This window comes from Ranitomeya variabilis, chromosome 3, assembly GCF_051348905.1.
Source record: "Ranitomeya variabilis isolate aRanVar5 chromosome 3, aRanVar5.hap1, whole genome shotgun sequence".
Classification (NCBI taxonomy): Eukaryota; Metazoa; Chordata; class Amphibia; order Anura; family Dendrobatidae; genus Ranitomeya; species Ranitomeya variabilis.
Window position 1 is genome coordinate 552,866,309 of NC_135234.1, and position 12,868 is coordinate 552,879,176.

Below are 12,868 nucleotides of genomic sequence, written 5' to 3' on the forward strand. Positions count from 1 at the left end.
CGTGGGCTAGGCACAACTGTCCCGAAATGTATGTCCCCTGTGGACCCTGCATCCACCACATTCACCCAGTGTGCCGTGATGGACACATAACGTCCCTGGCCATGCCTACTGGTCCATGCATCTGTAGTCAGGTGCACCTTTGTACTCACAGATTGCCTGAGTGCATGGACGATGCGCTGTTTAACATGCTGGTGCAGGGCTGAGATGGCTTTTCTGGAAAAAAGTGTCGACTGGGTAGCTCGTATCGTGGTTCAGCGTACTCCATCAGGGCTTTGAAAGCTTCGCTTTCAACTAACCGGTAGGGCATCATCTCTAACGAGATTAGTCTAGCTATGTGGGCGTTAAAACCCTGTGTACGCGGATGCGAGGATAAGTACTTCCTTTTTCTAACCAGAGTCTCATGTAGGGTGAGCTGGACTGGAGAGCTGGAGATCGTGGAACTTTCGGGTGTTCCGGTGGACATGGCAGACTGAGAGACGGTTGGAGATGGTATTGTTTCCGCCGGTGACCTAGATTCAATATTTCCTCCTACAAAACTGGTGATTCCCTGACCCTGACTGCTTTTGGCTGGCAAAGAAACCTGCACAGATACTGCCGGTGGTGCGGAAAATGGTGGCCTTACAGTGACGGAAGGGATGTTGCGTTGCTGACTAGCTTCATTGGCCGAGGGTGCTACAACCTTAAGGGACGCTTGGTAGTTAGTCCAGGCTTGAAAATGCATGGTGGTTAAGTGTCTATGCATGCAACTAGTATTTAGACTTTTCAGATTCTGACCTCTGCTTAAGCTAGTTGAACATTTTTGACAGATGACTTTGCGCTGATCAATTGGATGTTGTTTAAAAAAATGCCAGACAGCACTCTTCCTAGCATCGGATCCCTTTTCAGGGATTGCAGACTGAGCTTTAACCGGATGGCCACGCTGTCCTCCAACAGGATTTGGCTTTGACACGCGTTTTGGGCCAGATACGGGCACGGCAGATGGAACCTGTTGTGATGTTGATGCCTGCTGCGGCCCCTCCTCCACCTCCGCTTCTGAACTACTGCCGCCTGCACCCAGTTCCCCCAATGGCTGCCAATCGGGGTCAACAACTGGGTCATCTATTACCTCCTCTTCGAGCTCGTGTGCAACTTCGTCTGTGTCACTGTGTCGGTCGGTGGTATAGCGTTCGTGGCGGGGCAACATAGTCTCATCAGGGTCTGATTGTGGATCAGTACCCTGAGAGGGCAATGTGGTGGTCTGAGTCAAAGGAGCAGCATAGTACTCTGGCTGTGGCTGTGCATCAGTGCACTCCATGTCAGAATCTACTTGTAATGGGCATGGCCTGTTAAGTGTTTCACTTTCTAAGCCAGGGACGGTATGTGTAAAGAGCTCCATGGAGTAACCCGTTGTGTCGCCTGCTGCATCCTTCTCTCTTGTTGTAGTTTTTGCTGAAGAGGACAAGGAAGCGACTTGTCCCTGACCGTGAACATCCACAAGCGACGCGCTGCTTTTACATTTACCAGTTTCAGAAGAGGAGGCAAAAGAGCTAGAGGCTGAGTCTGCAATGTAAGCCAAAACTTGCTGTTGCTGCTCCGCCTTTAAAAGCGGTTTTCCGACTCCCAGAAAAGAGAGCGTTCGAGGCCTGGTGTAGCCAGACGATGAAACTGGCTCCACAGCTCCAGACTTAGGTGGAATATTTTTATCCCCACGACCACCTGATGCTCCACTACCAATACCATCATTACCAGCTGACAATGAACGCCCACGGCCACGACGACCTCTTGCACCAGACTTCCTCATTGTTTTAAAAAATTAACCAAAGTAACTTTATTTGTTGCTGTCAAACAACTTACACGGTGAGCTATAACTTCAGTATGATTTCCATATCCCTTAACAGGTTGGTGAGACCACAAGGAAAATCAGGCACAATGTTACACACTCTGTTTTCTGTGGCACCAAATCACAGAGATGCCACACACGCAGGACTGTCACTCAAGCACAAATGTCAATATTAATCTCACACCTTTTTTTTTTTTTTTTTTTTCTCAGGGAGACTTTAGAAACCAAATAAGATCAAATGATTTCTTTCAGGGACAATTTAGAAACCAAATACTAAAAAAATAAAAAGACTTTCTAGGGCCCACTGAGTGAGAGATGGCACACACAGGAGTCAGGAGTGGCACACAAGCCCTGAGGCCAATATTAATCTCCCACTGATTGATGTTTTTTTTTTTTTTTTCAGGTAGATTTTAGAACCCAAATCAAGCAAAAAAATAAATAGGCTTTCTATGGCCCACTGAGTGAGAGATGGCACACACAGGAGTCAGGAGTGGCACACAAGCAGAAAGGCCAATATTAGTCTCACATTGATTGATGGTTTTTTTTTTTCAGGTAGATTTTAGAACCCAAATCAAGCAAAAAAATAAATAGGCTTTCTATGGCCCACTGAGTGAGAGATGGCACACACAGGAGTCAGGAGTGGCACACAAGCCCTGAGGCCAATATTAATCTCCCACTGATTGATGTTTTTTTTTTTTTTCAGGTAGATTTTAGAACCCAAATCAAGCAAAAAAATAAATAGGCTTTCTATGGCCCACTGAGTTAGAGATGGCACACACAGGAGTCAGGAGTGGCACACAAGCCCTGAGGCCAATATTAATCTCCCACTGATTGATGTTTTTTTTTTCAGGTAGATTTTAGAACCCAAATCAAGCAAAAAAATAAATAGGCTTTCTATGGCCCACTGAGTGAGAGATGGCACACACAGGAGTCAGGAGTGGCACACAAGCAGAAAGGCCAATATTAATCTCCCACTGATTGATGTTTTTTTTTTTTTTCAGGTAGATTTTAGAACCCAAATCAAGTAAAAAAATAAATAGGCTTTCTATGGCCCACTGAGTGAGAGATGGCACACACAGGAGTCAGGAGTGGCACACAAGCCCTGAGGCCAATATTAATCTCCCACTGATTGATGTTTTTTTTTTTCAGGTAGATTTTAGAACCCAAATCAAGCAAAAAAATAAATAGGCTTTCTATGGCCCACTGAGTGAGAGATGGCACACACAGGGATGGCACACACAGGGATGGCACACACAGGGCTGGCACTCTAGCAGAAATGCCAATCTTAATCTCCCACAAAAAAAAAAAAAAACAGGGACTGTCCTACAATTACTATCTCCCTGCAGTAATCTCAGCCAGGTATGGCAGGCAGCAATAAGGAGTGGACTGATGCACAAATTAAATAAAAAGTGTGGACAAACAAAAAAGATAGCTGTGCAGAAAGGAAGGAACAAGAGGATATGTGCTTTGAAAAAAGCAGTTGGTTTGCACAGTGGCGTACACACAGCAATACAGCTATCAGGGAGCCTTCTAGGGCAGCCCAATGAGCTACAGCGCTGAGAGAAAAAAAAAAAAGGAGCTTCCACTGTCCCTGCACACCGAAGGTGGTGTTGGACAGTGGAAATCGCTACAGCACAAGCGGTTTGGTGGTTAATGGACCCTGCCTAACGCTCTCCCTGCTTCTGATGAAGCGGCAGCAACCTCTCCTGTCATGTTCTCAATGGCAAGAGAACATAGCATCAGCATATATAGGAACTAGCTCTTAGAAGATGGGAACTGAGCTGACCATGAACTAAACCTAACACACAACTAGCAGTGGCCGGGTAGCATGCCTACGTTGATTCTAGATGCCCAGCACCAGCCGGAGGACTAAATAATGCTAGCAGAGGAAAATATTAGTCCTAGCTCACCTCTAGAGAAATACCCCGAAAGGAGACAGAGGCCCCCCACATGTATTGGCGGTGAATTAAGATGAAATAACAAACGTAGTATGAAAATAGGTTTAGCAAATTTGAGGTCCACTTACTACATAGCAGAAGACAGAAAGGACACTTTCATGGTCAGCTGAAAACCCTATCAAAACACCATCCAGAAATTACTTTAAAACTCTGGCATTAACTCATAACACCAGAGTGGCAATTCCTGTTCACAAGAGCTTTCCAGACACAGTAACGAAACTACAGCTGTGAACTGGAACAAAAATGCAAAAACAAACATGGACAAGAGTCCAACTTATCTAGTAGTTGTCTAGGAGCAGGAACAAGCACAGAGAGGCTTCTGATAACATTGTTGACCGGCAAGCAACTAACAGAGCAGCAAGGTTATATAGCGACTCCCACATCTTGATGGGAACAGGTGAACAGAGAAGATGAAGACACCAGTTCAATTCCACCAGTAGCCACCGGGGGAGCCCAGAATCCAAATTCACAACAGTACCCCCCCCTCAAGGAGGGGGCACCGAACCCTCACCAGAACCACCAGGGCGATCAGGATGGGCCCTATGAAAGGCACGAACCAAATCAGAGGCATGAACATCAGATGCATTCACCCAAGAATTATCCTCCTGGCCGTATCCCTTCCACTTGACCAGATACTGGAGTCTCCGTCTGGAAACACGAGAGTCTAAGATTTTCTCCACAACGTACTCCAACTCACCCTCAACCAACACCGGAGCAGGAGGCTCAACGGAAGGCACAACCGGTACCTCATACCTGCGCAATAATGACCGATGAAAAACGTTATGAATAGAAAAGGATGCAGGGAGGTCCAAACGGAAGGAAACAGGGTTAAGAATCTCCAATATCTTATACGGGCCGATGAACCGAGGCTTAAACTTAGGAGAAGAGACCCTCATAGGGACAAAACGAGAAGACAACCACACCAAATCCCCAACACAAAGCCGAGGACCAACACGACGGTGGCGGTTGGCAAAAAGCTGAGTCTTCTCCTGGGACAACCTCAAATTGTCCACCACCTGCCCCCAGATCTGATGCAATCTCTCCACCACAGCATCCACTCCAGGACAATCCGAAGATTCCACCTGACCAGAGGAAAATCGAGGATGAAACCCCGAATTACAGAAAAACGGGGACACCAAAGTGGCAGAGCTGGCCCGATTATTGAGAGCGAACTCTGCCAATGGCAAAAAAGCAACCCAATCATCCTGGTCAGCAGACACAAAACACCTCAGATATGTCTCCAGGGTCTGATTAGTCCGCTCGGTCTGGCCATTCGTCTGAGGATGGAAAGCGGACGAAAAAGATAAATCTATGCCCATCCTAGCACAGAATGCCCGCCAAAATCTAGACACGAATTGGGTCCCTCTGTCAGAAATGATATTCTCAGGAATACCATGCAAACGAACAACATTTTGAAAAAACAGAGGAACCAACTCGGAAGAAGAAGGCAACTTGGGCAGAGGAACCAAATGGACCATCTTAGAGAAACGGTCACACACCACCCAGATGACAGACATCTTCTGAGAAACAGGCAGATCTGAAATAAAATCCATCGAGATGTGCGTCCAAGGCCTCTTAGGAATAGGCAAGGGCAACAATAATCCACTAGCCCGAGAACAACAAGGCTTGGCCCGAGCACAAACGTCACAAGACTGCACAAAGCCTCGCACATCTCGTGACAGGGAAGGCCACCAGAAGGACCTTGCCACCAAATCCCTGGTACCAAAAATGCCAGGATGACCTGCCAACGCAGAAGAATGAACCTCAGAGATGACTCTACTGGTCCAATCATCAGGAACAAACAGTTTATCAGGTGGGCAACGATCCGGTCTATCCGCCTGAAACTCCTGCAAGGCCCGCCGCAGGTCTGGAGAAACGGCTGACAATACCACTCCATCCTTAAGGATACCTGTGGGCTCAGAGTTACCAGGCGAGTCAGGCTCAAAACTCCTAGAAAGGGCATCCGCCTTAACATTCTTAGAACCCGGTAGGTATGACACCACAAAATTAAACCGAGAGAAAAATAATGACCAGCGCGCCTGTCTAGGATTCAGGCGCCTGGCGGTCTCAAGATAAATCAAATTTTTGTGGTCAGTCAATACCACCACCTGATGTCTGGCCCCCTCAAGCCAATGGCGCCACTCCTCAAAAGCCCACTTCATGGCCAAAAGCTCCCGATTCCCAACATCATAATTCCGCTCAGCGGGCGAAAATTTACGGGAAAAGAAGGCACAAGGCCTCATCACGGAGCAGTCAGAACTTTTCTGCGACAACACTGCCCCAGCTCCGATCTCAGAAGCGTCGACCTCAACCTGAAAAGGTAGAGCAACATCAGGCTGACGCAACACAGGGGCAGAGGAAAAACGGCGCTTAAGCTCCCGAAAGGCCTCCACAGCGTCAGGGGACCAATCAGCAACATCAGCACCCTTCTTAGTCAAATCGGTCAATGGCTTAGCAATATCCGAAAAACCAGCAATAAATCGACGATAAAAGTTAGCAAAGCCCAAAAATTTCTGAAGACTCTTAAGAGAAGAGGGCTGCGTCCAATCACAAATAGCTTGAACCTTGACAGGATCCATTTCAATGGAAGAGGGAGAAAAAATATATCCCAAAAAGGAAATCCTCTGTACCCCAAAAACACACTTAGAACCCTTCACACACAAAGAATTAGACCGCAAAACCTGGAAAACCCTCCTGACTTGCTGGACATGAGAGTCCCAGTCATCCGAAAAAATCAGAATATCATCCAGATACACAATCATAAATTTATCCAAATAATCGCGAAAAATATCATGCATAAAGGACTGGAAAACTGACGGAGCATTTGAAAGACCAAAAGGCATCACTAAATACTCAAAGTGGCCCTCGGGCGTATTAAATGCGGTCTTCCACTCATCCCCCTGCCTGATTCGCACCAAATTATACGCCCCACGAAGGTCAATCTTAGAGAACCACTTGGCCCCCTTTATGCGAGCAAACAAATCAGTCAGCAACGGCAATGGGTATTGATATTTAACAGTGATTTTGTTCAAAAGCCGATAATCGATACATGGTCTCAAAGAGCCGTCTTTTTTTGACACAAAGAAAAAACCGGCTCCTAAGGGAGATGACGATGGACGAATATGTCCCTTTTCCAAGGACTCCTTTATATATTCTCGCATAGCAGCATGTTCAGGCACAGACAGATTAAACAAACGACCCTTTGGGTATTTACTACCCGGGATTAAATCTATGGCACAATCGCACTCTCGGTGCGGAGGTAACGAACCAAGCTTGGATTCTTCAAAGACGTCACGATAGTCAGACAGGAACTCAGGAATTTCAGAGGGAATAGATGATGAAATGGAAACCACAGGTACATCCCCATGAGCCCCCTTACATCCCCAGCTCAACACAGACATAGCTCTCCAGTCGAGGACTGGGTTGTGAGATTGCAGCCAAGGCAATCCTAGCACCAAATCATCATGTAGATTATACAGCACCAGAAAGCGAATAATCTCCTGGTGATCTGGATTAATACGCATAGTTACTTGTGTCCAGTATTGTGGTTTATTATTAGCCAATGGGGTGGAGTCAATCCCCTTCAGAGGAATAGGAGTCTCCAAAGGCTCTAAATCATACCCACAGCGTTTGGCAAAGGACCAATCCATAAGACTCAAAGCGGCGCCAGAGTCGACATAGGCGTCCGTGGTAATAGATGACAAAGAGCAAATCAGGGTCACAGATAGAATAAACTTAGACGGTAAGGTGCAAATGGAAACAGATTTATCAAGCTTTTTAGTGCGCTTAGAGCATGCTGATATAACATGAGTAGAATCACCACAATAGAAACATAACCCATTTTTCCGTCTAAAATTCTGTCGCTCGCTTCGGGACAGAATTCTATCACACTGCATACTCTCTGGCGACTTCTCAGTGGACACCGCCAGATGGTGCACTGGTTTGCGCTCCCGCAAACGCCTATCGATCTGAATAGCCATTGTCATGGACTCATTCAGACCCGCATGCACAGGGAACCCCACCATAACATCCTTAATGGCATCAGAGAGACCCTCTCTGAAAGTCGCCGCCAGGGCGCACTCATTCCACTGAGTAAGCACAGACCATTTACGGAATCTTTGGCAGTAAATTTCCGCTTCATCTTGCCCCTGAGATAGGGACATCAAAGTTTTTTCTGCCTGAAGCTCCAAATGAGGTTCGTCATAAAGCAACCCCAAGGCCAGAAAAAACGCATCCACATTGAGCAACGCAGGATCCCCTGGTGTCAATGAGAAAGCCCAGTCTTGAGGGTCGCCCCGGAGCAAGGAAATCACAATCCTGACCTGCTGTGCAGGGTCTCCGGCAGAGCGAAATTTCAGGGACAAAAATAATTTGCAATTATTTCGAAAATTCTGAAACCCAGATCTATTCCCCGAGAAAAATTCCGGCAAAGGAATTCTCGGCTCAGATACAGGTGCATGACAAACAAAGTCTTGCAAATTTTGTACCTTCGTGGCGAGATTATTCAAACCTGCAGTTACACTCTGAAGATCCATTACAAACAGGTGGACACAGAGCCATTCAAAGATTAGAAGGAGAAAGAAAAAAAAAAAAAAAAAAAAAAAAATCTCAGCAGACTTCTTATTTCTCTCCTTTCTCAGCCAAGGATTTTAACCCTTTAGTGGGCCGGTCAAACTGTCATGTTCTCAATGGCAAGAGAACATAGCATCAGCATATATAGGAACTAGCTCTTGGAAGATGGGAACTGAGCTGACCATGAACTAAACCTAACACACAACTAGCAGTGGCCGGGTAGCATGCCTACGTTGATTCTAGATGCCCAGCACCAGCCGGAGGACTAAATAATGCTAGCAGAGGAAAATATTAGTCCTAGCTCACCTCTAGAGAAATACCCCGAAAGGAGACAGAGGCCCCCCACATGTATTGGCGGTGAATTAAGATGAAATAACAAACGTAGTATGAAAATAGGTTTAGCAAATTTGAGGTCCACTTACTACATAGCAGAAGACAGAAAGGACACTTTCATGGTCAGCTGAAAACCCTATCAAAACACCATCCAGAAATTACTTTAAAACTCTGGCATTAACTCATAACACCAGAGTGGCAATTCCTGTTCACAAGAGCTTTCCAGACACAGTAACGAAACTACAGCTGTGAACTGGAACAAAAATGCAAAAACAAACATGGACAAGAGTCCAACTTATCTAGTAGTTGTCTAGGAGCAGGAACAAGCACAGAGAGGCTTCTGATAACATTGTTGACCGGCAAGCAACTAACAGAGCAGCAAGGTTATATAGCGACTCCCACATCTTGATGGGAACAGGTGAACAGAGAAGATGAAGACACCAGTTCAATTCCACCAGTAGCCACCGGGGGAGCCCAGAATCCAAATTCACAACACTCTCCCTAAGCTCAGATCAGCAGCAGTGAGATGGCGGTCGGCGGGAACGCCCCTTTATAGCCCCTGTGACGCCGCAGACAGCAAGCCAATCACTGCAATGCCCTTCTCTAAGATGGTGGGGACCAGGACCTATGTCATCACGCTGCCCACACTCTGCGTTCACCTTCATTGGCTGAGAAATGGCGCTTTTCGCGTCATTGAAACGCGACTTTGGCGCGAAAGTCGCGTACCGCATGGCCGATGCAACGCTGGGATCGGCTCGTTTTCATGAGACGCCGACTTTGCCAAAAGTCGGCGACTTTTGAAAATGAACGACCCGTTTCTCTCAAACCCTACATAGCTCTCACTGCATACCTCCAAAAGCTCCATTACTGTCTGCTGCTGCTGCTTATTTAATATATATCTAGCTGCAGTTTTCTGTTCTTTCTTTCTTCACCTGATACCTGTTCCTTTTATTCTAAAGCAATCAATAGCCCCCTTATTTTAACATTTATTTACTTGTTCACACTGCCTACTACAGCCAGGTTATTGAAATCTAAGAATGTGCAAATCTACCTTTTTGTTTTTGTCCCAGACACCAGATGTGAGTGCACCAAAAAGTCTTTTTTTTTGTCATAGCCAACTTGTTGACACAATTTAGTTGTGCCCAAAAAAATCAAGGCCACATTTAGATCAGTTTGTTATCTGAGGCTGACAGCTGGTGTATTGGTGGTGGAAAAATCGTAGTTTCACAGGCATACGTATCATAGTTTTGTGTGCTAGCCTTGGTCTCCATTTTTTTTTTCAAAAATTCACCCCTCAAAAAAAATATTTCATACAGTTTGTTATGTCAGGCTGAGGCCTGGTGTATCTGTGTTTGAAAAATCGTAGCTTTGCAGGCATAAGTTCCATAGTTTTGTCTGCTAGCCTTGTTCCACTCTTTAAAAAAACAAAATTCTCCAAAACCCCCCAATTTTTTTATACAGTCTGCTGAGGCCTGTTGTATCTGTGGTGGAAAAATCGTAGCTTTGCAGGCATAAGTTTCATAGTTCTGTCTGCTAGCGTTGTACTCATTTTTAAATTTTTGCCAAATTTCACATACAAGAGAAAAAAAAAATTATACAGTCTGCTATCTGTGGCTGCGGCCCGGTGTATTGGTGGTGGAAAAATCGTAGTTTTGCAGTCATACGTATCATAGTTCTGTGTGTTAGCCTTGTTCTCCTTTTTTTTTTTCAAAAATTCACCTAAAGAAAAAAAATATTTTATACAGTCTGTTATGTCAGGCTGAGGCATTGTGTGCCTTTGGTGGAAAAATCATAGCTTCGCAGACATAAGTTTCATAGTTCTGTTTGCTAGCCTTGTTCCACTATTTTTTTTTTTTTAATTCTCTAAAGACCAAAAAAAAATTATCCAGTCTGTTATGTCAGGCTGAGGCCTGTTGTATCTGTGGTCGAAAAATCGTAGCTTTGAAGGCATACTGATCAACTATCCAGACATTTGTTGGGAGTCTCTCTCAGGCAAAACTAACAGGTCAAACAAATTTTTATCCTCCCTTGCTGACAATTTTATCTTTCCAAAAGGTAGGAGCGAAAAGAAGGGGATCTGCTATCTTGGATCTAATCCTTTTAAACAGGGAAAAAATGGTTGAGGAGGTAAGAGTGGCTGGGACCCTAGGAGGTAGCGACCATGCTATTTTAGAATTTTGGATAACTATAGGAGGAAGACCTGTGAAGACTCAGATATCAAGGTTAGATTTCAGAAAGGCAGATTTTAGGGGACTCAGAAAGAGAATCGGAGGGATCCAATGGCCGGATATCCTTAAGAACAAAAAAGTCCAGGAAGGATGGGAAATCTTGAAAAATGAGATTCTCAAAGCACATTCACTAACAATTCCTTAAACAATGAAGAATAGGAAAACAGGATAGATGAACACAGAAATTAAACACATGCTAAAAGAAAGAAAGAAATGTTTATCAAATGGAAAAAGGGAGGCATATCTAAAGAAGAATATAATGCTGTCTATAGAACCTGCAGGGCACAAATCAGATTAGCTAAAGCTGACAATGAATTAAGGCTTGCAAGAGATGTCAAAAGCAATAAAAAAGAATTTTGGGGATATGTCAAAAGTAAAAGAAAAGTCAAAGATGCATTAGGATTTTTACAGGATGAAAATGATGAAATGGTAAGAAAGGATGTTGAAAAGGCAGAACTTTTAAATTCCTATTTTGCATCTGTTTTCTCTCAGAAAGAAAATCTAACATCAAATGATTTTCACTGTCCTATTAAGGGAATAGAAGAATCCAGGATATCTATAAACAGAAAGATAGTGAGGAAACACTTAGCAAACATAAATTAATTCAAGTCTCCGGGTCCAGATGAATTACACCCCAGAAGGAGATAGCAGAAGACATTTTTGAACCACTCTCCATAATCCTTGAAAATTCTTGGAGAACAGGAGAAGTCCCAGAAGACTAGAGAAGAGCAAATGTTGTTCCTATCTTCAAAAAGGGGAAGAAGGTGGACCCAGGGAACTATAGGCCGGTGAGTCTGACGTCTATATCAGGAAAGACCTTTGAACAAATTATTAAACAACATGTATGTACGTTTCTGGATAAGAATGAAGTAATTAAACAGAGTCAGCATGGGTTTATAACTAATAAGTCATGTCAGACTAACTTAATTTCCTTCTATGACAGAATCACTGACTGGGTGGATCAGGGAAATGCTGCAGATATAGTATATATTGACTCCAGCAAAGCGTTTGACAAAGTATCTCACAAAATCCTCATTGAAAAAATTACTAAGTATGGAATGGACAAGGTAACTGTTAGGTGGATTCATAACTGGCTTAGGCTTCTTTCACACTTCAGTTGTTTGGCGTCAGTCTGCTCCGACATGGTGACAGATCGACGGACAACTGTTGAGAAAACGGTTCTAACGGATCCATTTTTTTGACGGATCCGTTACTTGGGGGTTGTCTGGGAAAAGTATCTACTTTTTGGAGCATGCGCAATTGAAAAGGCGGATTTGGGCGACAGATCCGCCGAAATGACGGTCGCGACGGATCCGTCGCCCATAGGCGGCCATTCTATGGAATGGCGGATGCGACGGATCCATCGCGAACCGCCATTTCTGTGCAGACAAAAAACGTTATAATGTCCATCTATGTCTAGATGACGTCCGCCAAATTTCGACGGATCCGTCACATGGCGGATGGAACGGACGACAATCCGTCACAATCAGTCGCTAATGCAAGTCTATGGGAAAATAGCGGATCCGCAAAAAAAAGCAGATCCGCTATTTGATGAAAACGGTGGATTCAAACTGACGCCAAACAACTGAAGTGTGAAAGAAGCCTTAGTGATCGGACCCAAAGAGTGGTTGTAAATGGCTGCACATCCAGTTGGACGAATGTCTCAAGTGGGGTACCACAGGGCTCTGTCCTGGGTCCTGTATTGTTCAACATCTTTATCAGTAATTTAGATGAAGGAATTGAGGGTAAACTGATTAAATTTGCTGATGACACAAAGCTAGGAGGGATAGCTAACAATAGAGAAGAGAGAAATAGGATTCAAAAAGATATAAATAAACTGGAGCAGTGGGCAGCAACTAACAGAATAATTTTTAGAGAAAAATGCAAAGTACTACATCTGGGCAATAAAAATGAAAAAAACATATACAGAATGGGAGGAATAGGGCTATGCAACAGCA

The 12,868-nt window shown here is 44.6% G+C and overlaps 1 protein-coding gene across 1 annotated transcript in view; it reads right to left on the reverse strand.

Annotated features, from left to right (window-relative positions):
* GPC6 (glypican 6) overlaps positions 1 to 12,868 on the reverse strand; it is a 1,709,607-nt gene that overhangs the window by 1,578,032 nt on the left and 118,707 nt on the right. The gene's annotated exons all lie outside the window — the stretch shown is intronic.